Here is a 19066-nt window from a genome sequence, read left to right on the forward strand (position 1 = left end):
TTTGAGAAAGCTAGGGTGAGAAGTGTTATGTTGGATCTGAAATGTCCCTCAAAGGCTCATATGTTGAAAACTTGGTCCATAGCTGATGGCAAGTATTGGGAGATGACAGACACTCTAGGAGTTGGGGCCTAGTTGGAGGAAGTAGGTCACAGAATCATGACTCTGTCCCTGTCCTCTGGCCGTCTCTCTTCTCCCCTGTCCCTATGAGTTAAGTTTTCCCACCACACACTCCCCACCGTGATGTTCCACCTCACCAGAAATGCACAGAAATGATTTTGGAAATAAAAGCAGATTAGGTGTACAGAAAAATCTTTTTACTTTTGCACTAAAACTAAAAACCCCAGATAAACATATAAAACTTTTAATGTGGCTAGGCTGGTGATAAATTAAAACTATTAGAGGCCTGTCATCTCAAGGAGTTATCTGGATCAGTGAGCAAAAATTTTCCACTGGATGCTGTCCAATCCTCAGAGCAGTGTGTCATGGTCACAGAACAGGGGACAAGCAGAGGGGGAGATCAGACAAGAGACCCCTGCACCAAGCAGGTACCAACAAAGGATAATAACTCACAGAAGATTGGCTAAAAAATGATCTTTGGAAAGCCTACTTTTTCTTGGAGTTGATATAAAGTAGAGCAGAGAAAATAAAAGTCTCTCAAAAGTACCTCACCTGAAGTTCATCCTCTAAAAAGTAAGGTTAGAATTCATATAATAGGTAAAATTCCAGGGAAAAATTTAAAGTATCAAATGAGTAGTGCCCCTAAGTACCTAGCAGAAACAATTTACAAAGGAGTTTCTCCAGCAAAATTGATTCTAAGCTTAGGTTGTAAAGATTTTTGCAAATGAATTTCAATAAACATGAAGCTCAATATTAAAATAAATTTATTGGGGCTGGGGTTGTGGCTCAGTGGTAAGAGTGCTTGCCTACCATGTGGAGTCACTGGGTTCGATTCTCAGCACCACATATAAACAAATGAAATTAAAGTCCATCAAATATATATATATATATATATATATATATATATATATATATATAAAATTTACCAAATATTTAAAGAAATAAGTGCTTTGAATAAGTATTTATAGGAACAAGGAACAAATAACACATTAACAAAGACTGATGACATTATAATTAACAGGTACAGAACACTATATACTTTCAACATATTTAAGTAAAGAATATATGTAAGCATAACACATTAAAATTGGTCAGGAAAGACTAAAGCCACTGACCCACTTTGAAGACAACTCTGCTTACCTCCTGGACATGGATCACTGCAGCAGCCTCCCCTATGCTGAAGGCTTCGCTTACCAAGTTTCTGAGTGGCTGAGCAGCCAAACTCTAGAGCTGGCAGTTCCCGTTCAGGCAGATGAGGGCAGCGGTTTTGTTTGTGTTCTTGGCTGTTCTAAAGCTTGCCATTTGAATATTATCCGGAGAGCCCAAGCCATCTCTGGATTTTCACCCTGAAAGGCATATACCTTGGCTGGGGAGTGGGAACAGGCAGGGGCAGAAAAACCACCAAAAGGTTGGTGCCTCGACTCTGATTCTGATGAGGTTTCTGGGAAGAGGATGTGGGAAGGGAGCCTCCTCACTACCATGGACAATATATGCAAAGCAATACCTTGTTCAGGTTAGTACCCTCAAAATGGGATCGAGTGTGTGACAATCTGCGTTGATCATGGACTACTAAATGTCTTTACATAGAAGGGCTCTGGTTTGCACAATTTATTAAAGAAATCACAAGCTCACAGAAAAGTAGGTAGACTGAGTTGGGGAGGCTCAGATCAATTAAAGGTTAAAAATATGTGTTGAAATTTGGAGAGTTCTTCTAGCTCAATCTGAAATGCTTCCCCTTGGTTTAGAAAAAGGGGAGAATCAGTCCTGACAGCTGTTACCCACTCCATGGTTCTCAAATCATAAACCATTGCTACGCTTGGGAACCTTCCAGCCATGTGGTCACTAAATAGAGCAGGCCCCCTCTCTCTTCCCAGTCACATGGTTGAATGTGGATGGCTTTCATTTTAGGGGAAGGGCGATTAAAAGTTTTAACAGTATTTAGTTTTGCTTTGATTCGGGGGGTGGGGGGTTGTTTTGTTTTGGTGGTTGTTTTGGAAAAAACAGTTTATAAACTGATTTTTGTAGTTTTGGTATTTAAAGCAAAAAACCCAAAAACAAACCTTTTGGTAACTGTGCACTGTGTCACATAGGCAGGGTCGTGCTGACTTATGAAGAGTGCAGCTTGAGAGGGGCTTTGCTGGGGCTGTTCCTTAGCCATGTAAAAGTCCGCTCTGTGGCCTGCTTTGTGCTTTCTGCACCAGACAACCTGATGGAACATTTGCACCTGAGTTGTACATTTTTGAAGTATGCAGGGCAGCCTAGACACAAGCATAGATTCTATATGTATAGCTCCCCGTGTTCACTAACATGCCCTCTCTGGGAAGCAGATGTACATATTACATGTCATGTCCATTTGAAACTTGGTCACCTGGTGGGAACCCTAGGGATTCTTTCCTGGGCATGACTAATGACCATTTCCATTTCATCCGTTTGTGGGTTGTTGTTTTTTTTTCCCTTTTTCTTTACATCTTGGGCTTTAAACCCTACATAACAGTTCAGTAGGGTCTGAGGCTTATAGGTGACACCGACAGGTAAAACAGTGCTAGCATTCTGGTTTCCTGCCACTCCTTTAAGTTTCTTCTAGTTGCTGTATTATATTGGGAAAGTTTAAAACAACTAAGTTAAAGCTGAGTGAAAGTTGAGCTCAAAGTAGAGGAAAGTCACTCTAGAAGGTGATGGCACATGCTGCCTACTCCAGTGATGGAATTTTGTGCTCCCGGTGTCACTGAGAACATTAAGAAGGACTGTGCTGTTCCTCATGTGTGGAGAAGACAGTGCTGAGTCCATGAGAGTGAGGCACATGCTTTGAGTTGCTTTTCAAAAAATGGAATGTTCCATGATCCCCCTTATAACCAACAGCACATTTGTGAAGAGGTTCACAGGGATAAAGGTGCATTTTATAGATACGGAAAAATGAGATTTTCCTCTATGGGAAATTAGCCCACAAAGGTGTGGAGCTTATATCTTGGGTTGTAATTAGCATTGTACTCTAATCAAAGGACTCTTCTAAACCATATTTATAGCTTTCTAATCTACACATAGTCTATACTAGATGCATATTTTACCCCCCACCTGGCTAGAGATTTATTTGTTGTAAATGCTGTATAGATTTGTTTTTCCTTTCTTTTTTTAAATATACTTGAAATTTTAATTTTATTATGTTCCTATTACATAATGAATATTCATTACATAGTAAAAGGAGAAGGCACAAAAGTATAAAGGGGTCAATTTTAAAATTGCCTATTATCTCATCTCAGGGAAAACAAACTCTGGCATAGATCATTCCTTTTCCTATGTCTTTCTGAACATTGCTCATTACTATATAGTCCGATATCCAGCTTTTTAAACATAACATTATATTACTTTTCTCAATTAATAAAAATTCTTTGTAAATATAATTTTAATGAAAGAATAACCTTGCATCCTATGGATATAGTTATTTAAACATTCTCCTAAGAGCTTAAGCCTACTTTGTTTCCTAGAGAGGCTCTTTTGAGAACGCAGGAGGCAACGCAGAGAGACTCAGTGGGGTAAGGGGTGGCACTGAGGCCTCTAGAGGAAGAAGGCTCACAGGTTCTGGCCTAGCCACTCCAGCTCGTTGAGCAGGAAGTCTATATCAGCACAGGTCAGAGTGGGGTTGGCCACCACCATTCGGAAGAAGTTGCCATGGGTCCCACGGGGCTGGTAGCCGATCATCATGGAGCCTTCCTTTACCATGCGCTCCTTGAGCACAGGGGCTACCTATGGGAGCGGTAGAGTCCAGCTGCAGCGTGGGGTCAGGTGAGAAGATGGGCCAGCTACCTGGACTACCCGGCTCTCAGAGCTGTTTTTCCCTCCCACCCAGCCATCTTCTGGAATTACCTTCACTGCTTAGACCCTTACCTTGGCCCCACTTTACTTTTTCCACCACATCCAACTTGGTTGGCCTTCTCTACCTTCTGCTTTATTCCTCATTTCTCCTACCTACAAGATAGCTGGAGGACAGTCTCTTATGCTAAATCCTGACTTTTCTGATTTTCAACACTGCTTCAGTCTACCTTCAAACTTTAGTCATCCTGAATGTCTTCTTCTCCCCTTTCCTAGTTCCTGTCTTTTTTATTTCCCAGGGATTACCCAAGGGTACTTTACCACTGAGCTACATCCTAGTCCTTTTGTACTTTTTATTTTTTAATTTGAGACAGAGTCTTGCTAAGTTGCTGAGGCTGGTCTCAAACTTGTGATCCTCCTGCTTCAGCCTCCAGAGACACCAATTATAAGTGTGTGCCACCACTCCTGGATCCTGTAATATCTGATCTGTGCCATGTGATCTAGCGTGAAATTTACAAATCCACCTTGAAATATTGGCTTCAAACAGTAACTCTTGCTTTCCACAATAACAACTTCATGAGGGCAAGAAGATTCTTGTCCTTTCAGATCATCTGTAGCACCTAGTACTAACCCATTCTTAGGGACCAGACAGAACATACTTCCTTGCTTCTAGAAGGCATATCAAATTGGCCTTTCTGTGTTTCTCTGTCCCCGGCATCATTGAAAAGACTCTTCCTATTATTTCTACCTTATATCTCTGACCTGGGCTTGAGTTCCCAGCACAGACCCTAGCACAGGGGTCTGTGTGCTGCACACTAACTTTTTTGGGTTCTCCTGTGATGCTCCTTTCTGTCATCTTATTTCCCCCAAACATATCTTATTCCTATACCCTTCTCCCCCAGCCCAACACAAAAAGGACGAGCTTGTGTTATCTTCCAGTTACCTAGCCCCTCAGGAGCAAGAGACCAATAGGGGGACCGCCCATATCAGGAATGGCCAGCAGGGGGCAGAAGTGCACCAGCTGCATCAGTTCCCTTAGCAGGGCTACCCAGAGCCAGAGGAAGCCTAACTGAGACAGCCTTTGGCTGTAATGTGGATTGGCCTGCTTCCCCCGCAAGCTGGGAGACAAGAACCAGAAGCACACGTTGACAAACTCAGGCTGAGGGGAATAAGGAAGGGGAAGGTATGAGCTGAGAAAGGAGGACCATTTTCCCGTTCACCGTCATTCTTCCTCCATGTGAGCTTGCTGCGTGGGATAGGCTGGATGCAAAAGAACATGGGATCACACCTCCATGACCAACTCAAACCCTTCCCTCTTCTTTATTTCCTCCACCAGGTACCTGGAAACAGAGGGTGACAAATTGCAGGTGGAGAGGGGAAGACAGCCATATAAACTGAAGAGAACCACAGAGACAGGGGGAGGAAAGTAATCCTGAGGGCAGAAATGGAGGAAGGGTAGACCCTGGGAGGGGACCTGGGACCCTCCTTGCCTACCGGGCAAGAGCAAAGGCCTGGTCAATACGCTGCTCCAGCCCTTGCCCACCCTGTGCTTTCCACATGAGCCACAGCTTCAGACAGTCTACACTGCGGCCACACTGCACCACCTTTTCACCCGTGTCCAGAGCCACATCTTAGAACGTGTCCTGCTGGAAGAGGTAGCTGGCCTGGAATCCATGGCAGCGCCTGAGCAGGTTTGAGGTATCCTGGAGAAGAAGAGCAGAGCACTGCAGTCCTGCAGCGAGGAGCTTGTGGGGGTTCCAGGCCACGGAGTCAGCCATCCGCTTGTAACCACAGTCCGTGATGCTGGCACACATCGGCAATTGCATCCAGGAGGTCAAAGGCTCCCAGATGTGGCACTGACCAGGAACGGCACAGCACCCTCAGATTCAGCCAGACTGATCCGCCTCTCCAAATCCTCAGGGATCATTTTCCCTCTCGGTCCCGGCGGGGACAGCAGCGACCGCAGGGTTGGCACTGGAGGAGGCGCCGCGCGGCTGGGGAGGCAGCGGGAAGTCGTGCCTGGCAGGTAGGCTCACGCCCCAAGGTGCGCAGCGTAGTCCAGGCGAACAGCAGCGCTTCAGCTACTCGCAGGCCGTGGGACGCCGCGCGGGAAGGGGAAGGGGCGGGGAGGAGGGGCTCGTGGCAAAAGGAGGGGGTCTGGGGGAGGGCCGCGCGCGCACCGCCCCCCGCCAGCGCCTGCCGCCACGTCCCCGGCCCTGGAGACGAAACTGTTTTTCCTTTCTTTATTTATCCTGGTTTGGGATTTTTTTAAAAAATAAATTTATGCTGTTTTAGCAAGTATGAAAATAATCTTCTGTCGCCTGAGCTGCCCCTCTCCTGCTGTAACCACGTGGCATGTGCTGTCTCAAGATATAGGATGACTGCATCACCATTGCATTCCCACTGGACTCATGCATCTCCTGGGTGGTTTTGTTTTGTTTTGTTTTTTTCAGGGTTTTGAGGGGGGTTTTGTTTGTTTGTTTGCTTCTTTTCCAGAGCGTGGAAACTCTACAGTGCAGAAAGGCTTTAACCTGCCAAATGATTTTAAATACTTCCCCCTGCGCAGAGCTGTATTCATCCTGCCAAGCTGCGTTATATTCTGTACTGGGTACAATAAAGAAGTTTGCTTTTCGTTTAAAATAAATAAATAAATATTCTTAACAAATGGAAAAAGGTAATTTTTTTGAAAAAAAGATTTTTCTTGATATAGTTCTCTTAAAGAATTGGGAATATAGAAATTCAATGTAAGTGTAAGAGAAGCATAAGAAGGTTTAAGTTCACATTTTTTTCTTTTAAATTATTTCAAGTAACATTAAGGTAAATGTTTACATTCATTATAAAAATGTTGTTTAATTTTATGCAAATGATTTAACCCTGATTGCTGCAATGTTAATTGAACATTAAAAAAATATTGTATACATTGAACAATAATATCTTGTTTGCCACCTGTGTAAAAATTCCAACTGTCCTCAGATCAGTCAGGCAAGATGACCTTTGAGAAACATCAGTCACAATGTCTGTTGGAGTCACTACTCAGTCTTTTGACAAGAGAGCCAGGACCTCACCCAGTCTTCAAGATGTGTGCCAAATGCCTCCAATGATCTTCTCCGTGAATGCTTGTGAAATATGCATGTGGAAGAGGTGTGCAGAAATTCTGGAATAACAAAAATCCATCAAAGGAAACACATGATTTGGGGCAATACACATAGAACCTTGTTGGAAAGAATCTCTCCATCTTCCTTAGCAGGCAATTGGCCCTGTTCCTAGTCCCAGTTGCTGCAAGCAGTTCAGGAGCCAGCCCGTGGCAGACTGGCTGGAAGTGGCCCTGGCCCAATGGAGCAGGCCTTGTTTTCACGCACTGGCCCTTTCCTAGAGGAGCTTCATCTTGTTTTTCTCTTTAGCAAGCCTCTTGGGGAAATCACACATGGGCCAGATATTCTGTCTGCATCATTGCCACAGTCTGGGCTGCTGGACAAATTCAGACACAAGAGGTGCAAGGCCTTCTTGGGTGGAGCCCTCTTCACCTCGTGGTCACAAGGGCTGAGGCCATGGCCAGAGCACAATAGGAATCCTGTCCCACTGAGGATGTGACTTCAGCTGGCAAGGCCAGACTGAAGCCTATGTGGAGCCCATTTGACCTGAATAATTGAGCTTGCTATATTCAGGGTTGGTGCCCTCTCCTGCAGCAGACCTCACAGGGGCTCCTGTCCCTGAGGCTGTTGGAAGTGTTGGAAGGGAAGTATTTTTGCTATAATCCTCTGAGTTAGAAGGTGTGGAAATTGGAGTCATAAGAACCAAATTATTGCTATTAGAGGAGAACAAGTCTTTGACTTCCTTATTTTTAGGTTTTGGTTTCCTGGTTTGAATTCCCTATTTTTTCATAGGAAGAGGTCGAGGCACTGCATGGAGTTTCTGATAGAGTCCACAGGCATTCCACGCAGGTTAGTCCTCAGCATTTCTGCACCATAAGGTTGTGGTGATGATGTGCCAATTGGCATAGTGTATTCCTAGCCACCAGGATGAAGATATGTGCTCCTGTTTGATGAGGGATAGACTGAGGTCATTCATCTTAGTGTAGAGGCTGCAGGCTTTGGACAGGTAGTGGCCAGTGCCCTCCTGCCACAATAGCAGTGTCTGAATAAAGCCACATTTCATGCACTTGGTGCTCTCTGGCAGGTCTTCTAGTAGGTTTGTAGTGGGGCCCAGAGGCACTGCAAGCTGGGCCCAGGCATGGCTCTCCAGGCTATGTAGCACCAGAGACTTCAAGGGTCCACACGGCCAGCAAGTCATCAGTGGCAAACCCATGTAGGGACTCGCACTCAAATCCTTTTGAAAACTATATTACAATTTAGTAGTTTGACTGCCTTACAGCTTCATTTATTGAATAGCTATGTCTCAGGCAATAACAGCAGCTGAGCTTGTCCATTGCAGAGTTATAATGAACTACATTGTCTTTTAAGCAATGAAAGAGTTTTGTGCCTCACTTCAGTTCATAAATACTTCCTCATAGCACTGCACTACTATTTTCTTGGACATTTTTTGATTGTTAGGGGAGGGAATTCAATCTTTCTCATTATTGTTTTTTAATTTTTGTTTTTTCCTCTTGCTCAGATAAATTTTACTGAATTTAACTTAACATTTTTTTCCTTTGAATATCAACCATGGGATGCAAATTCAGAGGTTATTCATTTTAAAATAATGATAAGGGTGTGATTTATGTTATATGCTATTTCCATCATTAAAACACACAGAGAAGAGGTGTAGGGAGAGCTGACCAGAGTTGGCACTGCTTAAACAGCTCTGAATTCAGCTGTGGGCCAAGCACAGAACCACACTCTGGGTAGGTTCCTGGTTTGCTATGAAAAAATTCCCCCACTCAATCCCATGCCCCTCTAATAGTTAGGATCCAGCTCTCCAATAATGTCCCTGATGACCTTTGCAGCAGGGCAGGGACATACCCTCTTGCCAAGGAGGTGTGCAGACTTTGATCTTTTCTGCCCAGTGGTGGACCTGGTCACCCAGGTAAGGAGCTGGCCTCCTCCTCTGCAGACTTTAGAGTCACCCTCATCGCTTTGGTGCCCAAGGATTCTGGAGGGCAGAAGCCAGAACTTGCCTCCCAAGGAAGCTGTGGACCCCGCCCAGGCCTACAGGCCTGAACACTACCACTCAGCCAGGCAGTGGCCTTTGTGGCTCCCAAAACCTAGGGGCCCTCTCACCTCCACAGGCACAGATGAGCGCTTGCTGCTGAGAGCTGCAGGTAGGAAGGATCTAACCAGCACTGGAGATGAGCCTGTGCATGGAAGGAAGAGGCATTAGGATTGGAAAATGATGCTTGGTGGGGAAGGGACACCCACTGGGTAGCACCTGAATTCTGTTCCTGTCCCCAACCCCATACCTCTCCATGCCCCATGCACCTGGCATAATGGCCACAGCAAGCAGCTTTTAGTACATCTCCTGGACAAACTGCAGGGCTCTCAAAGGGCATGGTGGGCTGTTTCTACATTTCCCACTGTTCATTCTGGGGTCCTGAACAGATAGAAAGCTCCTTTTATTTAAGACCCCCAACACCAGGGCCTGAGTTCATGGCAACTTTGGCAAAAGCCACAATCTAGACTTAGAAGATGGAACGTGACCCTTTTGGAGAGCCCCATATCATGACCCCAGCTCCTGGGTCATGGAGCCCCACCTCCATGACCAGGTGACACCATTCAATCCCAACATTGTTCTCACCGTCTCCCCTGTTCATTGACCTAAGTACTAGAGGGACAATGAGAAGAGCCAATGGGGTCCACACAGGGGAAGAATCACAACTCCTCTCTTATCAAGCACTGCTTGGCTACTGTCCAACTCTCCAGGAGACTGCAAAGTCTGTGCACCTCCTTGGCAAGAGGCTATATCCCTGCCCAGCTACAAAAGTCATCAGGGACATTATTGGAGAGCTGGATCCTAACTACTACAGCATCATGGAATGGAATGGGGAAATATTCTCATAGTGGGCTACTCAGTGGGTGTCCCTTGTCCTCCTAGCACCTGCACATTGAGGAGCCTTGTCCCTGCCAACAGATATCTCCCAGACTTGCACCCCCATGGCCTACCTTGCAGCTACATTCAGGAAACTAAGGTGGTAGAGGGCAGGCTATCCAGAAAGCCTGAAAGATCTATAGTGGAATGTAGTGTGATCTGTACCACCTATGTTTGCTGGCCTTGGCTGGACTTGGAGGACTGCAGGTTGCTTCCTATCCAAGCTCAGGATGCCTTACTCTAACCCCACTATCTTCACCTGTCGAATAGATTGAATAATGGTATACTTCTTTCCAGGATTAATTGGGATAATCCTGGTAAGGCCTCATTAATCTTCCACAGTCTGGTTCCAACTGACCTCACAAGCTTTTCTAACTTTGTTAAGAATTTGCAGGAAGCATGCCTGCAATCTCAGTGTCTTGAGAAACTCAGAATGGAGAATCACATGCCAGACTAAGCAACTGAGAGGCCATAAGCAATGTAGAGAGACCTTGTCATAAAATAAAAAATAAAAAATCACACTGGGGATGTGGCTTAGTGTTGAAGGGCCTGTTGGGTCAATACCTGGTACAAAACAAACAAATAAACAAAAAAAAAACAGAAAGCATTTGCATAGTGTCTATGGATAAGATGTTGGGTGGGGAGATTTTATTTGGCTTCAGGGTCATATGGGGTTCCTCTACTTCATAGTTGATACTAACTTACTACCTGACAACACCTCACACACACTCCAGATACAACCAGCTTCAGTGGGCAAAACCAGGTGCTTGGAGATGGTAACCACAAGACTTCATTTCATTCCAAAGCCCAAATTCCAGGTCGTATCCAGCTTTAGAAAAGAGTCTGAATTTGATCCTTCTACCTTGGGATAACCTGTGAGGGCTTGACAATGAAGGGCTGCTCTACTTCCATTCCACCACAGATTCCCCAGGGCACTTAGGACCTCATATATAATGACATGAACTGAGAACAAGGTTCTCCAGTCCAGCCCAAGAAGTGGCCCTCCATATCTGGCTGGCCTGCCTATGGCCTGATGGATGTAATTCCTAGGCAAGAGAGGACAGGAGCCTTTTTTTTTCCTACTTGCACTGGACTTACATTTGTACTGAACTTACATCACCCCAGACATGCAGGGTGGGATTTTAACTTGTGCCGTAGAGGGGTACATTGAGGCACATGGCCTGTGAGTGGCAGAGACAGGGAGACACTGGGCCCAGTGCAGCACCTCCAAGAGGCAGAACTTCTTGGGCTTCAGTTCTGCCCCTTCAGTGGGCAGTTCTTGGCATGCATTGCCCAGGAGAGCTCAGCACCCTGTGGGGGTGAGCACAACATTGGAAGGGGCAGGTGCTGGCAGATGTAAAAAAGGGTAATGTGAGGGGTGATCTCTGACCTCTGTGAACTCCAGTGTCTGTGTGGGTGTCAGTAGAACCCCCCTTTTGTAGACCAAGTAATAAATGCATCTTTGGGGGAGCAGTGTATGGGCACATTGTGTAACATGCATTGTGTAACCTGTGCCTGTTGCATGAGAGGACTCTGATCTTCTGCCCACCACCATGTCCCAAATGCAAGCCTGATCCTGGCTCTCTCAGTACCCAGGTATGTCCAGTCTCATACTCTTGTTCCCTTGATGTCCTCTTCCCAGATGCCACTGCCTGGTGGCCCTAATGCTCACCTGGGACCTGGCATGGGATCACAGGAGGCAGAGACTGCTGTCATTACTTGAGGTCTCAGGAACCCTGTCCTCTGCTGGCACCTAGTGGCAATTTGAGTTTCAAGGTCTTTATTTATTTATTTATTTATTTATTTATTTTTATTGGTCGTTCAAAACATTACAAAGCTCTTGACATATCATATTTCATACATTAGATTCAAGTGGGTTATGAACTCCCATTTTTACCCCAAATACATATTGCAGAATCACATCGGTTATACATCCACATTTTTACATAATGCCATATTAGAAAGGTAGAGTTTCAAGGTCTTGGGTCAGACAAATGCAGGGTCTATTTTTCTTTCTGCTTCCCTCCCTGCCTCTCTGCTTACTCTCTCCTCCTCCCTTCCACTCCACCCAGGCTGCAATCTACCAGATGTAGCTGGCCTGGGGGCTGGACTATCTCCCTCCCTATCTGTCTGTAACTGGGAAAAGCCAGTCATCATGGGGATGGCTAGACCTGTCGGTGTTGCCAAGACAAATCTGAAAGCAAGATGGCAATGGGTCTTAGGACAAGGTCTGGGGCTGAGACTATAAGAACCAGACTATTGTGGTTCTGAGGTGATCTTACACAGCAGAGTGCTAGGAGTTCCCCACAGGACATGGTAGTCAGAACTGGAGGGCCAGGAGACCCCTTGACTCCAGAACCCTCCAATTATGCCTCTAAACTGTGTATCTCTAGGGATGCAGGTCCCTGTTGCAGTGAAAGGAAAAACGGTGGGTCCACTTGGCTGGCAGTATCCCAGTGGGCACTTGGTACATAGGATTGCTGTACTGGGGATGGTACAATTGTGTTTGGGAAATCATGGGCTGGTGTGGCTAGAAGGGGCAGTGGGGCCCCCAAATCTAGTTGATATATCGGCAGCCCTGCTGTGTTGGGGGGGGTGCCCTGTGTGGGGGAACCATTAGTCCCTGTCCCATGATCAAAGCACCTCTACTGTCCTGTGCCAGTCACTTTTTGGCACTGGCAGGGAGTTCCATGTTTGATGATTCATGAGTTTGATGGTTGTGTGTCCCTGAGTTTCAGGCTTTGGGTATCCCTTAAATAGGGGAGTTACTTGGGGCCAACCTGTATATATCTGGGTGTGGAGATGCTCTGCTGTTTTAAGTTTTCAGATTTCAGGCAGAGGCATGGTTTTCATAGCATTCTTTCTCCACACACCCAGGTCCTTGCCCACTATTGCAGTTACCATTTCCTTGTGTCTGAAGACAGATCATTATAAGGCTCTCTGCCTTCTCATATGGGCTGATCCCCTGGTACCAGAATCACCTTCCTCTCACACATTCCATTGCTGGAGCCAGTGGACCAAGGAAGCTGCAAAAACAAGTGGCCAGGGAGGGTGGATCCTCTATATGCAGAAGGGGCAGCTTTGTTCTGAGAGGCTACAGAGGGTTGGGACTTATCCTTGTATTTGCTCTCTAAACCAGCTTGATGGTCTAGAAGGGACACCTGCCTTGAAGGAAAGAGATTTATCTGTCACATTTGGATAGTTGAACCTGGAGTTCTGGAACCACAGAGGAGGAAAGAGATTGACCAGTGATGTAGTAGGTGATTTTAACCACTGAGTAGTGCTACAAAGGCTGTGGAAAGGGAAGGACAATGGCTTGTCTGAACACTGTCCTGGGGCACTTGATGGGAGGGTTCAAGGGGAGAGGCAAGGGCTCCTGGGTAGCAACAGGTACTCTTCCACATGCTGATGTTATGCTGGCTGCTGAAGGGATAGACAGAGCACAAAGGATGATAAATGCCCTAACCACAGAGGTATGATCTTGAGGGTGACAAGGGTCTCCTGGCTCATTGGCCACTCACTTGACTTAAACAGAGATGGAAAGTTATGTTATTTTCCAGTCCCAATCTATACATGTTCCCATATCCACAACCCAGTAATGATGACCAGAAGTGACCTAGTGAGCCCAGGACACACAGTGCATAGCCCAGTTTCTCAGACAGCACTGGCCCATGCTGTTTGATGGGAGGATACATTCCATACCATGGTGAAGATGATGCCTTCCTTTAAAAAATGTGGTTTAAATTTAAGAAATAAGGGAAAGGGAATCAAAAATTATTAGCAATCCAAGTGTGGTGGCGCATTCCTGTAATCCCAGTCATTCAGGGGCTGAGGCAGAATCTCCAAAGAATAAGTCCCCATCTCAAAATGAAAAATAAAAAGAATTCTGTAAACGTCAATGGAAGAGCACCTTTGGATCTATCTACTGGACACTCATAACATGTTGTTATTCCAAATTTGCATAATGTCAGGCTCCACACATTACCATGAACATATACCATGACTTTCTCTGACATCTAATCAGAAAGCAATGGAGATGCATAAACAGAGTCAGAAAAAAAAAATAAGAATTTAAGCACATTTGGGGGCAAAAGGAAGGCCTTGGAGGAAATACATGAGGGAATGAGAAGCCCCTTCAGCTAGCAATAAATATCTTAGCCAGGTTGATGGCCAGGAAATTTGCCCAGCTCAGATCAAACAGGATACCATCAATCCAGAGTGTGGGTTTTGTGGTGGCGTCAGGTCAGGCATACATGCAGATCTCCTCTATGCTCCACAGTGAGTGTTTTAGATCCTCAGTGTTTAACCCTGGGCTGCAGCTTGGACCCCAGGTCTGGAGTTGGCACTTCAAAACCAGCTTTCCCTCCAGTCCCAGCAGTGCAGGTTTCAAGACCACTGCAGGCCTGAGAGGGGAGCTGGCAAATGGAAAGTCTGGACATGATGTCCCTTATCCAGCCCATCTGTGACAAAGTCCAAGCCTGTCCTGGAGACTCGAAACCCCTGCACTGCACTATAGGAAAGCCTGGCCAGCTGTTGAGTGATGCGTACAAGAGGGTCTGGGTTGATATCATATCCAAAAGACTAGGTAGCCCATGGCTGCCACTCACTGTTGAAGGGTACTGAGTTTAAGCTAATAGCCTGGGCTGTGCTTCCTGGGTGGGTTACCTTAAATGAATGTGTTATGCTGCCACTGCCCACCAGGACTCCTACATGACTGAGAGTTGGCTCTAGAACTGCTGGGGATCTGGAAACATCTGACATTATGATGGATGTTCCCAGAACCAGGAAGCAGCCCATATTATGTTCCAAAATTTTAGTAGGAGGCAGGAGGGATTGTGCTAGGACAGCCTAGGGAGGAGGGGTGGTATCCACAGGTTCCTCTGGTGCTGCAGGCTAGGAGGATGATGGCCAAGACACTGTGTGCCAGGTGTGAGGCAGTGCATGGTCCCTAACTGGGATGGCTATAAGCAGGGCAGCATTGCAAAGGCAGGTTCTCCATGGAACCCAGGGGGGCTCCCAGATGAGGGCTGAGGTGTGGTTAGTGGGACAAAGGAAAGGTTCAAACGGGGGTTGAGGTGGGAGACCTGAGGTGTTGGGGAGCCAGTGGGCTGCCTGTGCTGCATAGTATCATGGACCTGGGGGCATGGGCAGGAGCTGTCATTGGAGGCAGGTGCAGTTGGAAATATTACTGTCATAGAAGAAGGAGTAGTGTCCACGGCCATGTCCTCAGACAGCACACTGGGATGGCGAGTCAAATGAGCAGAGGACTTGGCTGTGTTGGTGGGAGAGACCCTTACTGTTCTGGGTGGTCCGAACATCTGCGAGTTGGTGTAGGACAGCACTGGATGCACCCCAGGACACCAGCGGCAGGATCCCACAGGAGGGCAGCACCTGCAGGAGAAGGCCTGTGAGGCAGCTGAACCAGGCCTGGGAGGATGGTGATCCTGGTGGAACTGCCTGGGGACAGATTTGATGGCAGTTGCTGGAGCAGCTTGGTGATCCTGCTATGGAGTGGAAGCATTGTGGGTCAGGCATGCTTGATGGTCCAAAAGGGCCAGGTGGCATGGCCCTAACCATGCTTGCTAAGAAGACTGACCATTCAGGTCAGCTGGTGAGATCTGACTGGACACTAGTGACAAGACCAAAGGAGCTCGGCTGGGACAACTACTCCTCTGGAGACCAAAGGCACACTGTTGAGTTCACCTATTGTGACTTCTGGCTGGAAAGTATGATGGAGAAAGGGCTTGGGGACAAGCCTGGTTGGTCAGAGGAAGGCCCCCAGGAAAGGGAGCAAGGCCCAATGTCCACTGCTAGTCTGAGTGTAGAGCTCCTCGGGACTCTGCAATGCTTCTTTTTCCACCAAATGATTCTCATCTCTTCAGAGTGTTATTCTGGGCTGCTTTCTTGTTGGTTATTTGGATGTTTATACCACATGACTCCAAATAATATCTGTATGGCTTCTGTTTGACATGAGGTAGTCATCTAGATTTATCAATTACCCAATCAAAACTGACACAGATTACTCCTGAACTGCTCTACTCAGGTTTTCTCAATAATTTCCAGCATATTATAATTTTAGAAAACCAATAGAATGGTGTGTGGAAGGAACAGTCCAACAGAAATCAGGGCCAGTCGTGGTTCCTAACTTTTTGATATTAGCTTCATGCAAAATAAGGACATTTTGATTGGGATGAAGTTCCTTTTATTCTAAAAAATAATACATATATCTTTATTTCTGAATCATCTTTAGTGGACCCAATATTCTTGCTGTTGCCTAGGACCACATTTCTCAGAGATCTCAGTCTGTGTTGGGCTGGCTGCTGTGCTGTGGCCCAAGGTGATGCAGAACACCTCATGTTTCAGAGGTCTCAGTCTATGGGAAGCCAGCTTCATTGCTCTGAACATCATGGAAAAAGGGCATTTTTTCAGGAAGCCTCTAAACCCATGGCTGCTATGAAGCAGAAAGAAAGGAAGACCAAGTAACAAAACATAATCTCTAAGGACATGCCCCCAGTGACCTACTTCTTCCAGATATGCCCAAACTTCTCCATTTACTACCCAGTACTTTCAAATTATTCATCCACCCAATGGAATTGTTCATAGATTAAGTTACCAGTCTCATAATGTAATAATTTCACCTCTGAACATTTCTGCATTACCTCACTTCAGCTTTTGAGATACTCCTAATTCTAAAATTTCACATGCCAAGCATGATCCCCAAAAGGCTATGAACATCTCACCATGGGAGATATATTCAGTGTATCTCCAGGACACACTGGAGATACAAATCTGAACAGTTCCAGTATTTCCCCAAATTTCAAGTCCAAAGTCTCTTCTGGGACTCAAATTAAACTCTTTATTGTCAGCCTTTGTGGAAATAAAAATCAACTTATGTATATCCAATATTCAGTGGCAGAGAGTAAGTATTTCCATTCCAAAGGGAGAAATAGACACACAGAAAGAAAAGGTTGCTATGAACCAAGACACCTCTCAGAAAATTATACACAATCAATCAACAAATATATGAAAGAATGCTCAACATCTCTACCAATTAGAGAAATGAAAATCAAAACTACTCTATGATTTCATCTGACTCCAGTCAGAATGGCAACTAGTAAGAACAAAATCAATAACTGTTGGCAAGGATGTAGGGGGAAAAGGCACACTTACACACTGCTGATGGGACTCCCAAATGTACAGTCCCTGCAGTGCATAAAACAATCTAGCATTCTGACCTTTCTACCTGGTTTAGTGCCTGGCAAAAATAATTCACGTCTCTCGTATTCAGAGGCTCCATTGATAACCAGTCATTTTTTTCTTGTAGAGAAATTATTTTAATTCAATTTAAATTTTCCAATTTTTTGTGGATTTTTTTTCTAAAACTCATATGAGGTCTAGGCTCAGTGTGTAAATTCATAGTAATTGTCCCTACTGCTGAGTAGAACATGATGAGGTCAGTTAAATTCACTGAAGATAGTCCATGCGAATTATTCAATACTTTCTATAATGGATAATGAAGGCTTGACCTGTGTGCAAGTCCCCAAAACTCTAAGTACAGTTGAACACCACCTCCTGGGAGAAGCATCATGTCACAGGAAGGAAATAGAGTAGCAATAAAAAGTAGTGCATGGTAGGTGGTGGTGATGTTTGCACAGTGGGAATGTGCCTGAGGAACTTTGATACAAGACAGTTGAGATATAGAGTCATAAAACTATAACCAAGGTTCATGCCAATAAAAAGAGGTAGGGTACAACTTTATCTGAACATCATCCCTAATACTTTGAGAAGCTGTCCCAAAGTGAAAAATGTAATTGCAGATAAATTGGGAGTGGTTCAGATGTGGACTAGTAGTAATGCAAAATGAAACCATTCCATGAGCACCTTCAAATTTGTCATTGTCCAAAGATCCCTATGATTGTCCCATCTGTCAGTTCTTCACATATGACACACACATTTTAAAAAAATAGTAAAACAATGATGGACCAACTCTGTGCATAAATACTGAAGCACATAAATTGTGCTGCTCATCCTGATGATCCGTGCTGTTCTGCCTGTATCATAAAATATCACCCAACTCTGGCTGTCTTGTACAGAGGTTGCCCAGCATTGTAGGCACTAGAAACCTTGATTCCTCCATTGCAGAGTTGGGGGATGGATGGATCTGCAGTGCATGAAAGCTCTTATTCACAAATGAGCAATGAGTGTCAGTCGATGACTCGGAGGACATTTGGGTTCAGTACCTGCAGTTTTCATTATCCTCAGTCTACTTTGTACATCTGCAACTTGTAGGCATAGCCCACTCACCTACAGGATGATCTGGTGTAAAAGCTATTATGGCACTGTCACTGAGTCGACAGAAGCACCTATTATAGAAATTTAAAGTAATTACAGGGAGAAACCAGAAGAATTCCTATGATTCATTAACAATTGAAATATTTTGTATGCTTAAAAAATTAAGTAAAGGAGAAATATTTTCCTATGAGTACTAAATTTCAGGAATTGGGATAGAGATTCTAAGTGGTGTATTCCAACAAGTAAGAAAAAATCTGGCCTGCCAATGGCATTGTAGGAAAGCCTTTGCCCAACTGACACATTTTGTCTTTCAAAATTAATTCTTAATGGTAGATGTCATCCAACTTTGTGACATGGAACTAACTCGTGCATCAGTGCTGGATAGAACAAAAGTCAGAACAAGGTTGTGTAAAAATCCAGTCTGGCTCTTGAATGTTCAGTCACCTTCTTGGTCGTGTAATGGAGGCTCTAACAAGGGTTGGATCAGAGTGAAAACTCCAAACCCACCCTCCATTCCCTGAGCAGGGATGGTCTTTGTTTACTGAACAAGAAGGAAACAGCTGAGGTAGAGAGATTGCCTGGCCTTACAAACAGCAGTCTAGAAGGTGACTAACACCACCATGAGAGGAAAATGCAGCCATGTTGTGTCCACCGGTTCCCATTCACAAGAGCCACACAGGTCGGCACATATATCTGGCTTGTTTAGTTCTTGATCTCAGATGCAGAGAGATTCTCTTTCACATCATCAGCCACTGCAGGACCTGAGTGGTCTCCATATGGAATACATCTCCACTTTGAATCCATTGTTACTTTGGGGAAGTTTGAGTTC

General features: G+C 45.2%; 2 pseudogenes across 1 annotated transcript; both read right to left on the reverse strand.

Moving 5' to 3' along the window:
- Window positions 1-3407: 3407 nt before the first annotated feature.
- LOC143398224 (cysteine sulfinic acid decarboxylase-like) lies at window positions 3408-6502 on the reverse strand (annotated as a pseudogene). The gene is made up of 5 exons (XR_013155446.1): window positions 6477-6502; window positions 5419-5918; window positions 5213-5264; window positions 4990-5083; window positions 3408-3854 (listed from the first exon to the last, which is right to left on the reverse strand). The product of XR_013155446.1 is annotated as a cysteine sulfinic acid decarboxylase-like (transcript).
- Window positions 6503-7444: 942 nt separating this feature from the next.
- Window positions 7445-15466, reverse strand: LOC143398225 (transcription factor GATA-6 pseudogene; annotated as a pseudogene).
- Between the last annotated feature and the right edge of the window lie 3600 nt (window positions 15467-19066).

This window comes from Callospermophilus lateralis, chromosome 4 (genome assembly GCF_048772815.1).
Source record: "Callospermophilus lateralis isolate mCalLat2 chromosome 4, mCalLat2.hap1, whole genome shotgun sequence".
Taxonomy (NCBI): Eukaryota; Metazoa; Chordata; class Mammalia; order Rodentia; family Sciuridae; genus Callospermophilus; species Callospermophilus lateralis.